Source organism: Porites lutea, chromosome 8 (genome assembly GCF_958299795.1).
Source record: "Porites lutea chromosome 8, jaPorLute2.1, whole genome shotgun sequence".
In the NCBI taxonomy this organism is placed as follows: domain Eukaryota; kingdom Metazoa; phylum Cnidaria; class Anthozoa; order Scleractinia; family Poritidae; genus Porites; species Porites lutea.
In genome coordinates, this window is record NC_133208.1 from 4,267,862 (window position 1) to 4,285,713 (window position 17,852).

General features: G+C 37.6%; 1 long non-coding RNA gene across 1 annotated transcript; it reads left to right on the forward strand.

Moving 5' to 3' along the window:
* The first annotated feature begins 3,317 nt into the window (after window positions 1-3,317).
* On the forward strand, window positions 3,318-5,749 carry LOC140945749 (uncharacterized). Its single transcript, XR_012166738.1, has 3 exons — window positions 3,318-3,399; window positions 4,276-4,375; window positions 5,445-5,749. It is a non-coding gene; the product is annotated as an uncharacterized lncRNA (long non-coding RNA).
* The last annotated feature ends 12,103 nt before the right edge of the window (window positions 5,750-17,852 follow it).

Consider the following 17,852-nt stretch of genomic DNA (forward strand, 5'->3'; position numbering starts at 1 on the left):
AAAGTCAGATGCTATAATTTAAGAATAATACAAGTCACAATATTTTCTGGAAAAACAACGTCCTTGTAAAAGGAAAAGAGTGTATGTACCGGTAGCAAATTAAAGCAGTTCTTATGATACTTATGATATGTACTTTATAGTATGGAGAGTGATTTATTTATGTTACCGTATTATGCTAAAGTTGTTTGGCTGCGGTACTTCCAGTTAGGTTGCAGGAAATAAATCGTAAGTTACTAAAAGTTCGATAGTTTTTAAATGTACGTTCCAGGCCGCTTTTTTTATGTAAAAGAAAACCAGGGCATTTTCACCAATGATGAAAAGACACCATGATCTAAAGAACAGTGGATGATCTTAGTAATTTTCGTAATACAGAAAACACCCTATAATAAGAACCTTTACATTTTTTGTGGTCTGGCAAGTCTGAGGTCTTTCATTTATGGCTCTTGACTGTGATCTAAGATGATTGCAAATTTTTTGGGTGTACATATAATATTATCAACTCTATGTATGATTTGTTTCACTCTTGGACTGTTTGCAAATTATTTTTCCCTAACATCACCTAGCCATTCCCTCAAAAGTCACATGAATGTGTCCTTAAGTTAACTGGATTTAATGTGGATTACAAGTTTATTGTTTGATTTAAATTATGAATCTATTAACAGGAGCTTCGCTTTTAGCCCTGGCCAAACCAAGGAGTTTGACTTCGAGATTACCAATTGATATTACAAGAAGATACGGCACCAAACTGTATTTACAAAATTAATAGAAGTATTACTTATTCTCACAATGGAAAAAGGTTTATAAAAAGGTGCAGATTGCAATTGTCTTCATGGACCTTGCTTAATGGAGCTTGCAATGTACAATTGTGAACAAATTCTGTATATTTAAGGACCAAACTCAAGTTTCTTTATTTATCTGGTAGTCATCAACTATACCTCCTTTATAGAAAGTAAGAACCAACTAAGCCTAAATTGCCAATAACTACCCTAAATGGCTCTTGATCACATTACATTAGGCCTGGAAAACAAATTCTTCCCAAACAAAATAACCCAATCGCCCACCTACACCATGCACATAATTTTTCCTGTTTGTGCGCGCGGGGACATGAACTTGCTAATTCATTGCAGTCATTCAGAGTACATAGCAGATACATATTTTTTGGGTTATTAAAAACTTTTAGAGAGGCATAAGCTCCATTTACTGTAGAGTTGGTATTTTTTGACTACTTTCCATTTTATTGAAAATATTAGTTCGTTTTGTCTGTTCCTGGGTCGGGAGGATGTTCAATGATTTCTGTAGCGATCCTTGAGGACGGATGCAAGTCCTACAACTATAGGATTCTATAATTACCTCAGTTGTCACCGCAGATTTTGATTGCATGCAGTTCTCTTCAAGGGCCAAGGCATTCAGTTTTCCTTTTTCTACAGTTGCAATTTTTTGGTTGTTGGACTGGTTGTGGAGATTTGCGCAGATTCATCGCAATAAATCGATGGATTATACTTCTGAAGTCTGGAAATCAGAATACTAAGTTTCTTTTTAATCACCCTCAGTTCCTGAAACGTCGACCCACAGTTATTTCTCCGCAGCCTACGGTTATACTTTTCTGAAAACCTAACGAAACCAATTTCTGAAGCATCATGTATATTGGTTGTGAATTATTTATAGCTTTAACGTAAACTAATGTGGTTTAAAGGCTTTGCAATTTCAGATACTTTATTTAAAGACATATAATAATATTATCCTTATGGAAACCTTATGGGGGCGCAAACTTGCTAATTCATTGCACTTACATTTATTCAGACTACACACTAGATATATATGTATATATATGGTTTTCTGTAGTTTATTAGAAACACTTCACAGAGACATTTTTCTATTTTAAGTAAACTGGGTTAGCATTTTTTTTAAATATTTTCATTTTACACATTTGTTCCTGTTTGTTGGGGCACAAGAACTTGCTACTTTATTGCAGTCATTTAGAGTACATAGTAGATGGTTCAATTAACAACCGTCTCCTTAGAGTAACATACTAACAATACATTTGGTACCTGCATGATAACTCTTATCAAAACTTCCTCAAGCCTTAACTTGCTCGCGGCACGTAATCAACCATTCTACTTAATCAACATAAGGATTAATAATAACAATGACGATCATGATGAAGAGGATGATAATAATTCTTCATGAAATACTCATATTCATTCAATAACTGTTTAATTTTACATAGTAAGCGCATTTTTAAGATGCGAAGATGATCTAAAGGGCGCAAATAGATAACTCTTTTAGTTTGTCCACGTGGAGTACTCCCTTGACGACAAGAAATGAATTGCAATTATAATTTCCAGTGGGAAAAAACAATCACACTTACGACTGTGAATATGAAATTTCTGGGACTGATCAAACAACGTATAAGCGCTTCAGGCAATGTGAAAGACTTTCGAAATTTCGATTAGTTAATGCACCAGTCCCATCACAAAGACCAAAAAAATACAGATCATGAAACAGTATGTATGAATTGATTTTGTTTGTAATACGATGTGATATGGTCTAACTACAGAGAAAAGACAAGATAAAAGAAAAATAATGAAATAATCTCATTGAATTAATTTAAATAATAGCAACCTGAACATACACAAGAATGTATTATTTAACAGGCTGCTGATGGGTTATAGTTTTATGATTCAAAACCAATTTAATTATTTGCTTATTATTCTCTATCATTTTGAGTTTGAGTTCCTTTTCTTGGGTGATTTTAGCAGACAGCCAGTCAGAATAGATCACCAGATACACTCTTTTTTACAAGAACAAATTTATAAGAATTTCGAAAATTTAAGAATATGATATGTATAAACCTAAGGCTGAGATTCTGAAGATGATATAATTTGAAAATTTATAAATAGAATACATTTATATGTTTTGAACTTAACCGTAAAATTATTCCTTGCTCTGAACGGGAAAACAAGCCACCAGAGCGAAAAAACGTGCATTACTGCAAATTATACCCAATAATAAAACGGAAAAATTCAGATGCTATGACTTAAGAATACTGAATACCAAGTCAGAGAATATTTTCACCCTAAAATTGGCAGGAAACTAAGAATATTCAGGCCTGAGTCGGAAAAACAACGTTCTTGTTAAAGGAAAAGAGTGTATGTATCGTTAGCAAAGCAGTTCTCGTGCGGTTGGTCACGCGCTCTTTCGACTTCGTGCCTGACGCCTTTCCGAAGAATTGCTCAGCTGTTGATTTGTTTGCTTCCATCTGGAGTTCGTTTACCCTGAATTTTAATTGATCTCAGATACTTTGAAATAGGTCTACACAAACGCACATTGATCATTTTACTGTTGGTTTGACCCGATTCGAAAGTCTTAATCGAACTGAAAGAGAATTTTGACTAACAGGTATGTCATAATGTTTTTAGGTACTTTGTTGAAGAACTTTTTAACACCCAAACTTATAGTCATTAAGCAGGGAAAACAAAAGTAGTCAATTCATTTGCGCAAAACTCGAGTCTCTTAATCTCCCTGATTTGATCTATCTTAAAAAAATTACATTTTTTACTGACCATCAAATCTCGCCTACGAAGATCAATATATTAACAACAGAAAAGGTTGCACCGAATTCTGTGAGACATTTTTTTGTTAAGTTATGTACAGCTGGAGATTAGTTTGCAGGATTTCCATGTAGATATTAAGGCTTGGTGGTGACCGAACAAAAAAAAAGGGAAAAAGTTCAATTTTGTTTTAGCCTGCGAGCAAGCTCTCCTAGAGCTCCTAAGAATTAAATTGTACTCTGCTGAGAATGGTGAAAATTTAATAAGCGCCCAATCTCAAGGTCCAAAAATTTAATAAGCGCCCAGCGCGGTTAATCGAATAAATATGGTATTCCAGCCAGAGATTCAAAAGCTAAAACAGTAAATCATCTCATTACTTGCGTAAAAGAGTTCGTGTTTTTCATACATTAAGCACTCCTACAATTTCGACGCGGCTATCTAGAGCTATAATACAAAGAATAGCCAAGAACTATTAAGAAATCAGAGAAATTTTACGGACGGATATATTTGAGAACGTTTAATTCTGATCAATTTACCCTAGTAAACTGAACGAGCGAGTGGCCTATTAAACGAACGTCAAGTAATTTACTATTCTTGTCTGTGACGTGTTGAAAAAGTTCTTATTACATGAAGTAAAAACGTTTAATGCAAACAATTGCTGAATATGTAATAAAAAACATAATAAAATCCTTATTTAGTGTTTATAGCACTGCTTTGTTTTTAGTTGTTAGGGTACCATGAAAGCGTCCGTGGCCTTTGTTTTGCTTGCCTTTCTGTCCGCGGCAACTGCAAAAGTTCATGTTCAAAACAGGAGGGCTTCCAAGGTAAACAGTTTTATAAGCAATCAGTTTTGTTTGATGCTATAACAGGATATTACGGCGCCGCAAATGATTCCAGAGTAATAACCACAACTTAATTCATTGCACATCAAGCAGATAAGTACAAGCTCTTGTAACCTATTCAAACTCACTTTGTTCTGTTTGTTGTCAGGAAACGTTTTAAAGAAATATTATAAAGTTACATCCATTCGGTATTGCCGCGCCTAAGCAAAATTAAATCCTATCAAGTAGTTTCTACAGTAAAAAATAAAAACTTTGCTCTGACTTTCATCAAGTTTATTAGTAAATCAACTTACCATCACTTCTTAGCCAAGTGTTGATTAATAACGTAGTGTGATCCAGAGTTGCACTGTTTTAGCTTTGATTGCACAGGATCCCGATAGTAACATTCAAGCTGCTTAAAATTGGGGCGCACGAAAAGTGCTGTTTATTGGCTTAATTGTAGTCGTCACAAAGTTCTACCCTGCGAACCGCACACGTATTTCCGATCGTCTCTTCTATCCCTCCGAAAAATAACGTCTGCGAACCCCAGCGGCAAAACGATTTCCTTGACGTAGAACCTTTTTAGCCAATCACAGTTTAGCTCTTAGAATCAAGGAACTACTCGCGAGACTTCTTACAAGATCGTGCGCGGTGGATACGTTTTCAAGTCAAAATTGAAAGCACGACGTACCCTGTGTACAGCCGCCCTTTTTTCTCACAACGACGCGTTCACGAAAGTTTATTTGCCGGGACTGTGGCACTTATTGATGAAATAAGCACCAAAAGGATTCATATTGAAGGAAAGATTAAAGGGAGAGAAGCGACGACCGGAAACACGTCTGCGGTTCGCAGGCTATTTAAGTTCGCGCAAACACAGAAATAGTGAATGTTACTAATGCTTAAAGCTTACTTAAAAACTTAGTTGTTTGTTTAGGGACTTCTAATAAGAGAAAAGAGATTGTGTTTTCAGGAGCTCATAAGGTATTAGAAAAAATAGTAGTAAAAAATCTTAAATGCATGGCGCGATGAAGACTCAAGGTAGGCCTTGTTTTCATTCTTCTTTTGTACCCAGGTCATTGAGGACCCAGATGAAGCAAATATCTTCCTCAAGAGAGCATCTGTAGAGAGTGTACATCAGCCTGCAAATGATGTCAAACGAGCGGTACAGGAGAAAGTACGGGAACAAGTGTCTGAGCGTGGACGTGAGGTCAGAGAACGCACTGAAGAAGCTCGTGAAAAAGTAACAGGCTGGCGATAATGCGATTGAGACCATGATGTATACGTATCATATTTCAAACAGGACTGAATGTAATGGTCCAAGATTGTATCAGGCTTATCAATAATATTAAACTGCAATAATCATATTCTCTCTCCTTATTTTGTCTGATTTTGTTTCCCCGGGGGGACTCCCGTATAAAAGTGACAGGGATGCTCAAAGTCTCGCTTAAGAAGATAACTTGCAGATTTTGGTCTTAAGGATGTTTGGAACGGAAAGTCACCATATCTGCTTCTTAGGTATCGCTTAGAGCTGTGCGTAAAGAAAAACTAGAGATTTATAACAATTCTTTTGAAATGTTATAGATGAACGCATTCTATGTTAATATTACGTTAATAACAAAAAAGCATGTGACGACTTGTGGCCATAGAACTGACTGGCACCAGATTCCACCTGTCATTCGAGGAATAGTATATCAGTTTCTGAAGGAAGGAGCTTGCGGCTCATCGGTTTGACAAAATTCATGAGATCACTTCTACGGGAATTGACTTCTCTTCCCCTGTTTTTAAAGTTTTTTCTACGTTCAAGAGACACTAATCGGCTCCTGCCTTTTTTAACTCACGTACAATTGACCTTACTCACGATACCAGCAATCTTTGCACGCGCTGAAGGACTGACGGGACAAAAGCAATGTCACGTGGTTTCTCAGGGAGCAAACAAGTGATAAAATCCACCAACGCACAAAATCGCGGTCGAGTTTGTAAATTCTAGACATCAGACAAATAAAAACTTTTTATCTTAAAGATGATAACTGCAAATTGATTATTGGTTAAAATGATCATTTGCTAAGTTTTTAGATGTAGTACCGACCGTAAAGTCCCCGAGAAAGTAATAAGGACGTACAACTTGCAGTCCGGGCCACAACCAGATCTGGATATGTAATTTCCTGCAATCTGATTGGCTCAGAGCTCAACCAAAACATTGACTTGACTGCGAGAAGACTAAGCTCGACAGAAATGTCGAACAGGGAAACTTCGAAGCAAAAAAAATTAATAGCTGCATGTCGAGTGCTTTGGGTGGAATGTACCTTGAAGAAAAGTAACAGCAATACGGAGCCGATTAATCGAGATTATTTTATGCGTCATAGCGTTCGATTTACGAATATCGAGATGTTAATGATCGAGAACGCTTTCTGTAAACACCCGTGGATTTCTGATAATATTTCAAGAGACCAGAAACAACTCGACGACTCCGATCGAATTGGAAGAATAGGGAATTTGAATACCGCAATACATTTCAAGTGGTAAGGTTTTAAGAAGTCCTGTTTGGAGTAATTTCTGCGAGCACAGCTTCGACCTGGAGAAGTCTGTTCTATTCTACTTCGGGCCCAATACCATACGCGCTAAAATCTAATTTCGATCAAACTGCAAAACCCCATTACGGATGAAAATAATGCAAGTGGACTCATTCGTGTTCTAATAGCTGTTAAATAGTCACTGAGAGGATGTAAACATAATTTGACAATTGTATTTTGAAAAACAGCTTTGACAAATGAAATAGATGTGCAGACTTTACATATTGTTTGTGTCAAAATATTTAATAGAATGGTTTTTCACAAAACAAGAAAATATTATATATATTTATATCTCTATATTTTTTTAAAAAAATTGTTCCTTTAAATTATTGTTATTAAGGGGGTGCATCAGTTGAGACGACTGATGCGGTTCTAAATCTCAAAGGAAGGTGTCACATTGGGATGCAAGGCTAGTACAGCATCACAGTAGTTTTTTGGGATAAGAGATTTTATACCATGTGTCTACTACCTAGGATATAGTATTTTTACGGAAGATAGGAATACCACGACTGTAATATGGGTTACAGACGGATACAATTCTAGTTTAGTCACATTCTCACTTGGCATTGCAGTAGCAACATTCACTTTTACTGCACTAGCAATCATTTCCCTCCCTCCCTCCCTGTAGGGTTTTATTTTGTTCTATTCATGGACAGTGTGATCACTTTTATTATTTGATTGAGGTTGTTTTAATTCTTTTTTAGTTTGGTCTTTCTTATTTGTTGGAGCACTTTATTTTTATACTAAATATTACCTTTTAGTTATTTACCATATATTGTATTATGTTATGATTAATAAAGAGTGTCTTGTCTTGTCCCAAACAATGCATGGGTTTCTGAGTTTTGTTGATCTAGTGTAAAGACTATGCCATTATAGTAATATCCTGTCACTGTAGGTGGAATAAATACACACTGAAAAACTTAGTGGGCACTAAGCCTCTATTATTATTAGATTACGTTTGTCCTGTATCATACAGTCAAACCCCTCTTTATGGACACCAGCTTAATGTGGACTCCCTGTTATTATGGGAAGTTTCCTTGGTCACTGGGAAAACCCTTAATTTTTCTCTTTATTCAACCCACTTAATACAGACTGACCTGTTAAAGTGGATAATGGACGTTTTTTTCTTCCTCAATGAACAGATTCTCATATAAAGTCAACCTTGCTAATCTGCACACTTTATAGTCCATTGTGTGCTGTAGTCAACCTCTTTTTTTTCTAGGGTAAAAAAAACCTTTCACTTAATTGACGTCATGTCCATATTCCCAGCATCATAGTACACCAAAATGAATGAATTGTGCACAACAATAATAGACCATTTTGAAATCAATCGAGTTGGTAAATTTTACATAATTTTTGATCGATTTTCTTGAGACTTCCGTGTGTTTTCATGGACACAGTCTGCAGAATAAGAGCTTAGTGATGTTTAAAGATGTTAGGTGTGATGCTGTAGTATTTCGATAAAAAAGTGTATTTTTGACTTTTATAACAGCACCTGCTTGATATATATAGACACTTCCTATGGCCCCTTCAGTGTCCATATCAATGGGGTTCGACTGTCATTTGGTGTCCTGTTTAAAGTGTATTTTCAGCCATTCTTCACATTTTCCACCTTGCATGTCATAACCTAAGGCAAAGATGTCAGATGTCAGAGCTTTAAGGGAATCCAAGAGAGAACTACAGCACGCACCGTTGGAGTTTAGTAATTGTAGTATGATCAGCTGTGTAATTTTTAATATCATCATTTTTTGTTGCTCGTTTGTGTTTAGGCAGTCGCGCTTTCGACTGCCAAGCCACTTACAATAATGATATCGGCAGAAACCTAACAGCGCGCGACAGACCCTCTTAAAGAGCAGTGCTTTGTAATGTCCGTTTACATTTACGATACTTCATTCTGTGATGCTCATCAAAGGCCGTTTTAAAAAGTGTTAACTCTCTCCTAACTCAGTAACAAACGTTAGTAACAACCGTCAACTTGTTTTTATTTATTTATTTGTTCTTGTAATGGAGGAAGAGTAAACTTTCTTATACACCTAAGAGAGAGAAATAATATAAATACTGCTCGGCAACAATCAAGTTTTTTCTACTGAGCGACAATAATCTCCGCTTACCTGGCGCAATGCATGTCTCCCCATCCCCATCGTAACCATATTTGCACGCACATTTGTATGATCCAATAGCATTTGTGCAGGTAGCTCTATCTCTGTCACAGGTATGATTTCCACCGCTGCACTCGTCTATATCTGAGTGAACACAAATTAACTTAAAAGATATAGATTTAACCGATTTCAAAAGCGAAACTTTCGTGGTATCTTGTAAGAAATGTCTTTCTACAATAGTTCAACTTTTGCCATGAGCAAGAAGCAAACTGAATTCCTCCTGAAAAATAGACACTGATTAAAAACCAGTAGTTTGTCAGCGAAGAACTTCAAAAGAAAACACTTACAATGATTTCTACACCTGTGTTCGTGATACAGTCATGTGATACTGGTTAGCTGATACCTTTTCTGACGGCTAGTGTCCATTGACCATAACATGGATGTCAATATGAAATTTAACACAGATTCTACACACATTGGACTCCAAACTAGTTGATGTGACATTGTGCATTGACCGGGGACGGTCATCCAGACCCTGAGAGATAGGGAGGGGTGGTCTCAAAAATAAAATTTTTCGGCCCCGGGCCCCTCCCCTGGGCCCGCCACTACGTTCAATATGTTATCTCTGTTCACATGGAACTTTAAACGGCTAGGCGTCTGATCTGAATTTCCGTACGGTTAAGCTGGTTCCGTGTGAACACAACACCTAAATGCACGATTTGCCGTGTGAACATAGCTCCATTATCGGCATTTATATAATATCGGAACACCAAAATCTGATCAGTTTCTTACCTACACAGTTTTTACCATCTCCAGTGAAACCAGGGAGGCAAGAACAACGGTAAGAACCAGTTGAGTTTGTACAGTTGGCGTTCAAGTCGCAAAGCCGGTCAGTGGAACTGCACTCGTTCATGTCTGATAACAATGATGAAAATGAACCAAAACAACGTTCAATAACAAAATTTTATAACGCTCAATTTTATTAAGCCAGAATTGCTTGGGGCTCGTGGTTCCACTTGAGCACTTGAGCTTTAACGCATTTTGAAGTCAAAATTTTTTGTCCGTTCGTTAAGTGTTTGAATAATGGAAAGCTGACCACCCACGAACTGCATTTTTCAAAAAGAAAAAGAAAGAACATTCATAATGCGTTATATTCGGTATACATAGATTTTGATGTTAAATAGATTCGCCCTATATCCAAACTACCCAGCTGTCAGTTAACTTTGAATGCTTGATTGAATGTGAAATATTTCGACGAAGGAATGCATGTTCTGAGCTCTAACGTTGGTGAAGGGGGGGGGGGGGGGGATGAGATCTAAATAATTGGAGCAAGCAGCCGTTACATTAACTTCGCCTGTAGGTTTCTTTCTTAGATGGGCGTTAACAAGAGAGGGAATCTCACATAAATATGTCGCGAACTTAAAATAAACTTCAAATAATTATCATGGGGCACAGGGATTCGCTCTCTCAACTCATCTGATTATCACATTGTTAATTCACTCCATACCGCCAACTTACCCTCTGCATCCATGTCACATTCTGCATAAATAATCTTCCCAAGATGAATAAGTTCGATCCAATACGAACCGCTGACAGCATGCTCTCCTTCACTAGCCTTAATTTCTCTACATGACTGAGCAGGCAACTCAGGAATCGAACCAAGCGGAACTAAAAATAAGCAAATTACGTTCATTATTAATATTATTCACGCATAAAAGTATTCCTTTTCTGATAGGCCGTAATACCCTGGCTAATAATCTACAACCAGGTAGCGCTGACCAAATGTGAAAGATAATTGCTATTATTTAATTAAGAATGACGTCATTCGTAAAACAATTTTTAAAATTTGGAGGATTGACGTCACGCAGACAGTGGCGTGGCAGCTCAGCTGTACGCTTGTTTTTGACAGTGTTTTAATAGCCTAAAATTTCTTCTCAGGTGGACTAGCAATTCATACTTTTCACGACTTCTATTTTCAATTACGTTGACGCTAGTTTGAGAAGGGAATGCTTATGCGTGGTTTACTATCTCTGAAAAGGCTACAAAGATTTCGTATTTTTCATGGGTGAACTTTAGCAGACAGTAAAGTCAACTTTTAGTGCACTAGGTTGTTGTCGTTGTTGTTATGGTTGATGTTGTTGAGATCACTTCGTATCTGTCTTTAAAAACAATTATCTTTTACAATCTTGTTGACTATTGGATAACGACTTATGGGATTTTAATTAGTCATTTTCATAGAACTATTGTTGAAAAAATAATATTCAATGACTTGCATGGGTTAGCCTTTCCCGGCTCAATTCCCGACAATTTTTCCAAGACGCCTTGATGTTAATAAAGCAATTGGAAAAGGGCAGTTTATTTTTTTCCCCCACACCCTTCTGATTGGTCAATGGTGGCAATCTATGGTTAGACTGTTTACATGCAGTCCCCTATTTTGTCGTAGGATCGTCGAAGTCAGTGCTTACCTCCTAACCGTTATGGCGGCCATCTTGGTTGCAAATCATGCACTAAGGCAGACGATCTTACAAAAAATATGGGGACTGCTAACAGTCTACTTAATGTTTAATAGACAGTCAATCAAGAAACTCTTTACCTCTTTTCCTAACCATTCCGTAGTAATATCTGTTTACGTCGAAGATGAAATGCTCCGGTCGAGCCTCTTTAGTACGGTTGTTTAGCTCACAGATGTCTTGGTTAATGATGTAATTAAAGCTCTGACATCTGACATCTTCTTCACAGGCAACTAAACACCCTAAAGAGGTGGGTGCGTGGAACGTCTTGAAAACGTATTGACGTAGCATCATGCTTTTAATGGAACTTTCAGTCTGGGTGCAATAGCTAGTTGCTGAATAACGCACGTTTGAGAAGACGAGCAAAACTACTGCGAGCTTTGCCTTTTGAAAAGGTATTGTCAACATCTTTTTCTGCAAAAAATAAGCAAGGAATATCGATTAGCAGGGCCTTCGAAGGTGTGCAATTTGTGTGGGTAAAGGTGTGGCTCACTGGGTTTGCGTTTATTAGTGCTAAATGAGATGGTTTCGATGCATGTCGACTGAGTGCAGTCTCTCTTGCTAGAACAATCTGAGATATGGGGCGATGGTGCCCCCGCAACTATCTGCAGTTCGTTATACGCAAGATAGTTACCCAATTTACACCCTATGGCCAGGATGTATTCACAATGGTTTTGTTTTTGAAAATGTCATGCAGTCTTAGGCAGTTCAAAACCTACTTCACCTCATATAGAACCCTGGCTTGAGTCCCTGGCGCTCATGACGTCATATCTCGTAGCCACAACAAAAGTGTATAATCAAATTTTGTCAAAATAAGGAGGAAAACAGCGAGGCTAATATTTGAAGGCGACAGTAGTGTCTCCTTCCGCTTGTTATATGGTATCTTGAGTGCACTTCGTAGCAAATGTGATTACTTATGATAAGTGAGTGAATAAACCAGAAACTCACTGTTATCTAAAATATAAGTTTTTGCTTTTTCTTCACCATTTGTAGCCAGTATTGTTCTACTACTGTTAGCAACGTCTTTGTTGATCAAAACACTTTAAAACAGTCAAAATAAACTTAATTATTAAAAATCATATGTAAAAAACAAACAAACATCAACAAAAAAATTCCCTGACAATTCAGAATTTTCAGTTTTTGTTTATGCAAACCTAAAAAAATCAGTTTGTTCACTAGAATGATGGATTTGGGATTGCTTAGGTATGGATAGGCTCTGAATTATTTAATATGGCAAAAAAGCAGTAAATTTGAAGTCTGAAATTAAATCTGTTTGATACCGACGATTCATCTGAGATGTTTCTAGTTACTTACGTTAAGGATAAGTTTTGTTCTAAATTATCGTTCAAGTAAATGTTTTCTCTACACTGAGAAAAAACCTGTATGGCACCGAAGTGGTGAAATGAAACTTGATCACGATTCAACGTCTTGTTTCTTCAAAGGTGATTTGTCATGCAATGTACATGTCTGAAAAGAGGGGTATTGCACATACGTAATTTAAATAAAAGTAGTATTTTTTCCATTGTCTTTTTTGGTCAACATTTGGTAATCAACTTGGCTTTGATCAAGTACGCCCTTAAGCTAAAAGAAGCGATCACTGTTGTATAGTTCCGATTCACTTACCTGATTTCAACACTTTCAAAACTTTATTCAATTGTCGCATTCGTTCGACACAGTTTAATCTACTTAGCGTGATGCATCCTGTTATGTTTTGAGAAAGCTTATAATCATTGACGTTTACCTTGAACAATAACAGATATATAATTAATGAGTTCGCTTTCTTGTATGCAGAATGGATCGGTTTAACCAGCTGAATTATTAATGTTCAAGCGTTTTTCATCTGATATCTAGAAGTATTCTACGTAGTATTCCCTGTCCTATATTGGCGCTCTTCCAATCAATAATTCAATAAGCTAAAAACAATGTAAGTAAAAGTGGGAGAAAGATTGGAAACTTAATGACTTGTAGTTTTCACATTCAGCTAGGTAACAATATAATGCAAGAACCTTTATTTAACATAAAGCCTGGGACTCAAAGAGACAGACATGTACGTGATACCTAGTGATTTATTTTCTTGAATACAACTTTTTATTCAAGGGATACCGCTCAAGGGAAATGGACCAAGGGGGGCCTCCTTGATTAAAGCTATATTCACGATACACCGGATGCCTTTGCGCCTGCTCGGAAACCATACCAATAAGACTTCTGTTGACATATAAGAACGGTAATTTCGGCGCGATTTCTGTAACGGGACGAAGCTGCCCGCGCCAATCTCTAAAGTGGAGAGCCACATATCGGAGTGGTGTTCGAACTATTATCGGACAACTTTTTGTGTCCGTACGCGGAAAGCTATCCGGTACTGAGTGTCAATATAGGCAAAGCCTCGCTTCTTTGATTCTTTCTATTTGACTCTTTACCATTTAAGTATTTAATTATTTATTTAGTTTGTTTTCTCTCTTTGTTATTTTGTTTTAAAATTTTGACACGATTTCTTTGATCTTTAAGAGTATATAAACTATGGTTGCATTGATATCCATACGTTCATTAACAACAAGGTAATTACCTGGGAGGAAAATGCATGACTTTCCATCGCCTATATAACCCTCTTTGCACGAGCACAAATATGACCCAATAGTATTTGTACAGGTTGCACTCTCATCACTGTCGCAGTTATGGCTTCTAATTTTACACTCTTCTCTGTCTGTGTGATATAACAGTAGTAAGTACAGTAATAAGCCGTGTATCTACAATATCGTTAGCTAGGCCAACTGGTAAACCAGTGTAAAAGGGACCTTTTGTCTACGTTGAAGTTTTCCTTCTTAAAGGTTAATGGGATTCACCCCGCATTTTACTCAACGGATGAAGACAAAAGGCTATGACGTCATCGGCGTTTATGCATTCCTCCTCGAATTCTCCTAGACGATCCTAAGGCAGATATTCCGGTTTTGCAATCATAGCATCTATAAATAGTTCTGATACTGTGATGATATTAATATCTAGAATGATGATGGGATATTGTTTAATCGGAAAAATTGAAGAACAGCTCCCCATAAAAAAATCTGTCGGCCATCTGTCCACCAAAAGTCCACCGACAAACGGCCGATTAAACTGTAGGAGCGCTGCTACATTGTTACGCTCGTCGCGTACGATGTAACTTGCTGCCCACTATGTAAACGCCTGGAACAGGCTATCAGTAAGATAATACGGAGAAAGAATGACTTCATGTATGGGAGTGTACTTCTGTCTCTGACCTCATATATAGTTTTAAGGCATATTGGACATGATGATTTACCGGTGCATGATGTTCCATTTCCAGCGTATCCAGGGCTGCATGTGCAATCAAAGGATCCCTCAGTGTTATTACAGAAAGCAGCGGCATCACAGTTATGGACGTTGGTGATAATATCTAAAAGGAGAGAAAAAAGGTCTTGTCTTTACAGACCGGTTTTTATGAGAAAGCTGCGTAAGGTACTGAGGTAATATGGACAGAGAATGTCGCTAGAGAAGCACACTCTATGCATGAGGTGCTTCTTTCTCGACGCCATGAGGGGAATCCGGTTTCCGAAATGCGGAAATTTTTTGCTAGTAGAATCCGGAATCCTAGCCTTTGCAAGCCGGAATTCGGCTTAAGGAATCTGGAATTCTACTAACGATAAGAATCATAGCCTGCTTATAGCTAGCGGAATTGCTTTTATGCATGCGAGAGGTTTGACCGCGAATCCGCCATTCTCGTGTCTTTGCCTCGAGAAGTGAGTACTTTGTTCGCGCTAAATAACAATCCTGCCTGTTACGGAGGCTATTTGAATCAGAGAATCCGGAAACCAGTATATGGAATTTTGAATCCACAGTGTGGAATCCAGAATCCAAGACTGTCTTGGATTCCCTTACCTTGGGTGATACTATGTATTGTTCCTCGATTTACCGGTACATGGTGTTCCAAGTCCAGTGTATCCAGGACTGCATATACAGTTATAAGATCCCTCAGTGTTATTACAGAAAGAATTGAAATCACAGTTATGGTCGTTCGTCATACACTCATTAATATCTGGAAGGAGAAAAAGAGCTGTAATTTTCGCGAGTAAGGTAATATTCGAGGGGCTATATTACAGTCCAACCTCTACTAACCTCGGAGTATCCACAACGGCCACCTCTCTACAGCTGCCACCCTCTTGGCGGGAAGTCCTACATTGACTCTTGTTTAAAGGAGCTGTGTCACGAAATTCAGCCAAATTAGGAAATTACAAAATGCCCGTTAAATTCAGAGAAACAAAAAAACAACTGCTTAAAATTTTAAAAGAAGGTTAAAATAACGTAACAGAAACAACAGATGCCACGGATGGGCAAAACTGAAGAAGATTGAAACGGATTGAAATTAGGGTTTTTGAAAACTGTTCAGCCTAACACTGTTTTTCAAAGTTAAGTTGATCCCTGCTGCTTGCAAAAAAAATAATGCCCAGGAGACATATTTGTTTGTCTCGGATCTCTGATTTTGTCATTTACATGTAATTTCTTTGCTTACTTTAAGTTCCATAGCGATTGAGGGCGAGTAATTGGCGAAATTAAACAACAGTAACTGGGCTGCTGTGACACAGCCCCTTTAAACCTCTCTACAACGGCCACCGCTCTGTAACGGCCCCAACTTTCCTCTGTCCCCAAAATGGCCGTTGTGGAGAGGTACCGTTCAACTTTATATTCCTGTTAGCGGCTGCGCAATTAAAGTAACATTTCTTACCTACAGGATGCATGAGTGCTTATTATTCGAGGTCTGGCGCTTCATAGAATAAGTTTGCACGTGACGTCACGGCGGCCATGTTGGTGGTCAATAGCAAAAGCATTTCTCTCCTCTTGGATCTAAACTCTAATTTCATGTGAAATCTTCGAACAAAAATTCTGTTGTATTAACCCCCAACATGGCCTTCTTGTCGCGTGGCTGCAAACCAAGAATTTTTTTGTGATTTATTTATTTGTCTTGAAATGAACGCTTGTAAAATATGGGGAAGGCAAAACGCAACTTAAAGTCAATCACAACTTAATTCTTTGATCAATTTTTATCGAGGCTAGCACGGAATTGACGTTTTAAATATTTTTTTATGTTGCAGTCGGTTCACTGCTTAATAATTACCAGTGCATATAATGTTCCATTTCCAGTGTAACCCGGGCTGCACGTGCAGTTATAAGATCCCTCAGTGTTATTGCAGAAAGCATTGGCATCACAGTTATGGGCGTTGGTGGTACACTCGTTTATATCTGAAAGGGAAATCCAAAAAAAGAAGAAAAAGAAAAAAGCTCCTTTTCTAAAGGCAGCAAGTGAACGTAAAGACAAATTAACATATGACCATGTTGTACTTTTTCGCTTGTGTTTGCTCATGCAGGACTTTGCTACGTATAACCGCTACTTAAAAGAGTTGTTGACTAAGAAAAACTGTCATCTTTTCAGCTTAACCTACCAGACTGAGGGAAATGCGTTGTGGAGCCATGCAGTAATCGCCGGTTGTAGGCAGTTTGGATCAAAAAGTTACTAACGTGCGCTTACCTTGCACCGCGGCTTCAGGTTTTGATACTTTTGCAGCATGGTCCTTTCGAGAGATTATCAATGAGAACATAACGGCAGCTATAACCAAAACGATGACAGCTAACAGGCATATGACCATACTCAAAGAAATGAGCATTCGCCGGTGTTTTTCGCTGATAATTACTACACCTTCTTCCATTGCGCCTTTCAAGTTGTTTGTTCTCTGCCAGCAATTTGGTTGAAAGAATGGTGCTTTAAGAAGCGGGGGTAATCATGTGTGACAGCTAGCACAACGTGCTTTCAGCATAACTCAGATCCGTGCCATTTTGCTGTTTATTTTACCTATCTTTCGAACTTAAAAAAAGAGGTCTTTAATCGCCATACGCAAGGGAAAGACCCGATGGCCATGGGGATATTTTCTCAAGGGGTTGGAATTTCTAAAAAAAAAATGCCATTTTAACTTCTGAGGTTTTTATCAGTTCAAAATTGAAATTTGGAGTTGGAAATGAAATTTGCATTGTAAATTGATTACACCCGGGGGATTACAGTATTACAGTGGAATCTTTCTGTTTGAACCCATTACTACGTATTCCATTGTTGTAGCACTGCAAAAATTTAATTCCTAGTCTGCGTATATATTCCATTAATTTTATTGGACCGGTTATGTCACCGACCATGATGAATCAAAAGGCTAGCTGGAGACCTTTCTTTACAGTTTTATTTACCATCTAGCTTTGTCAACCATCATTGGACAAAAGAAGATATAAGCATCAGTGAAAAAACGATAAT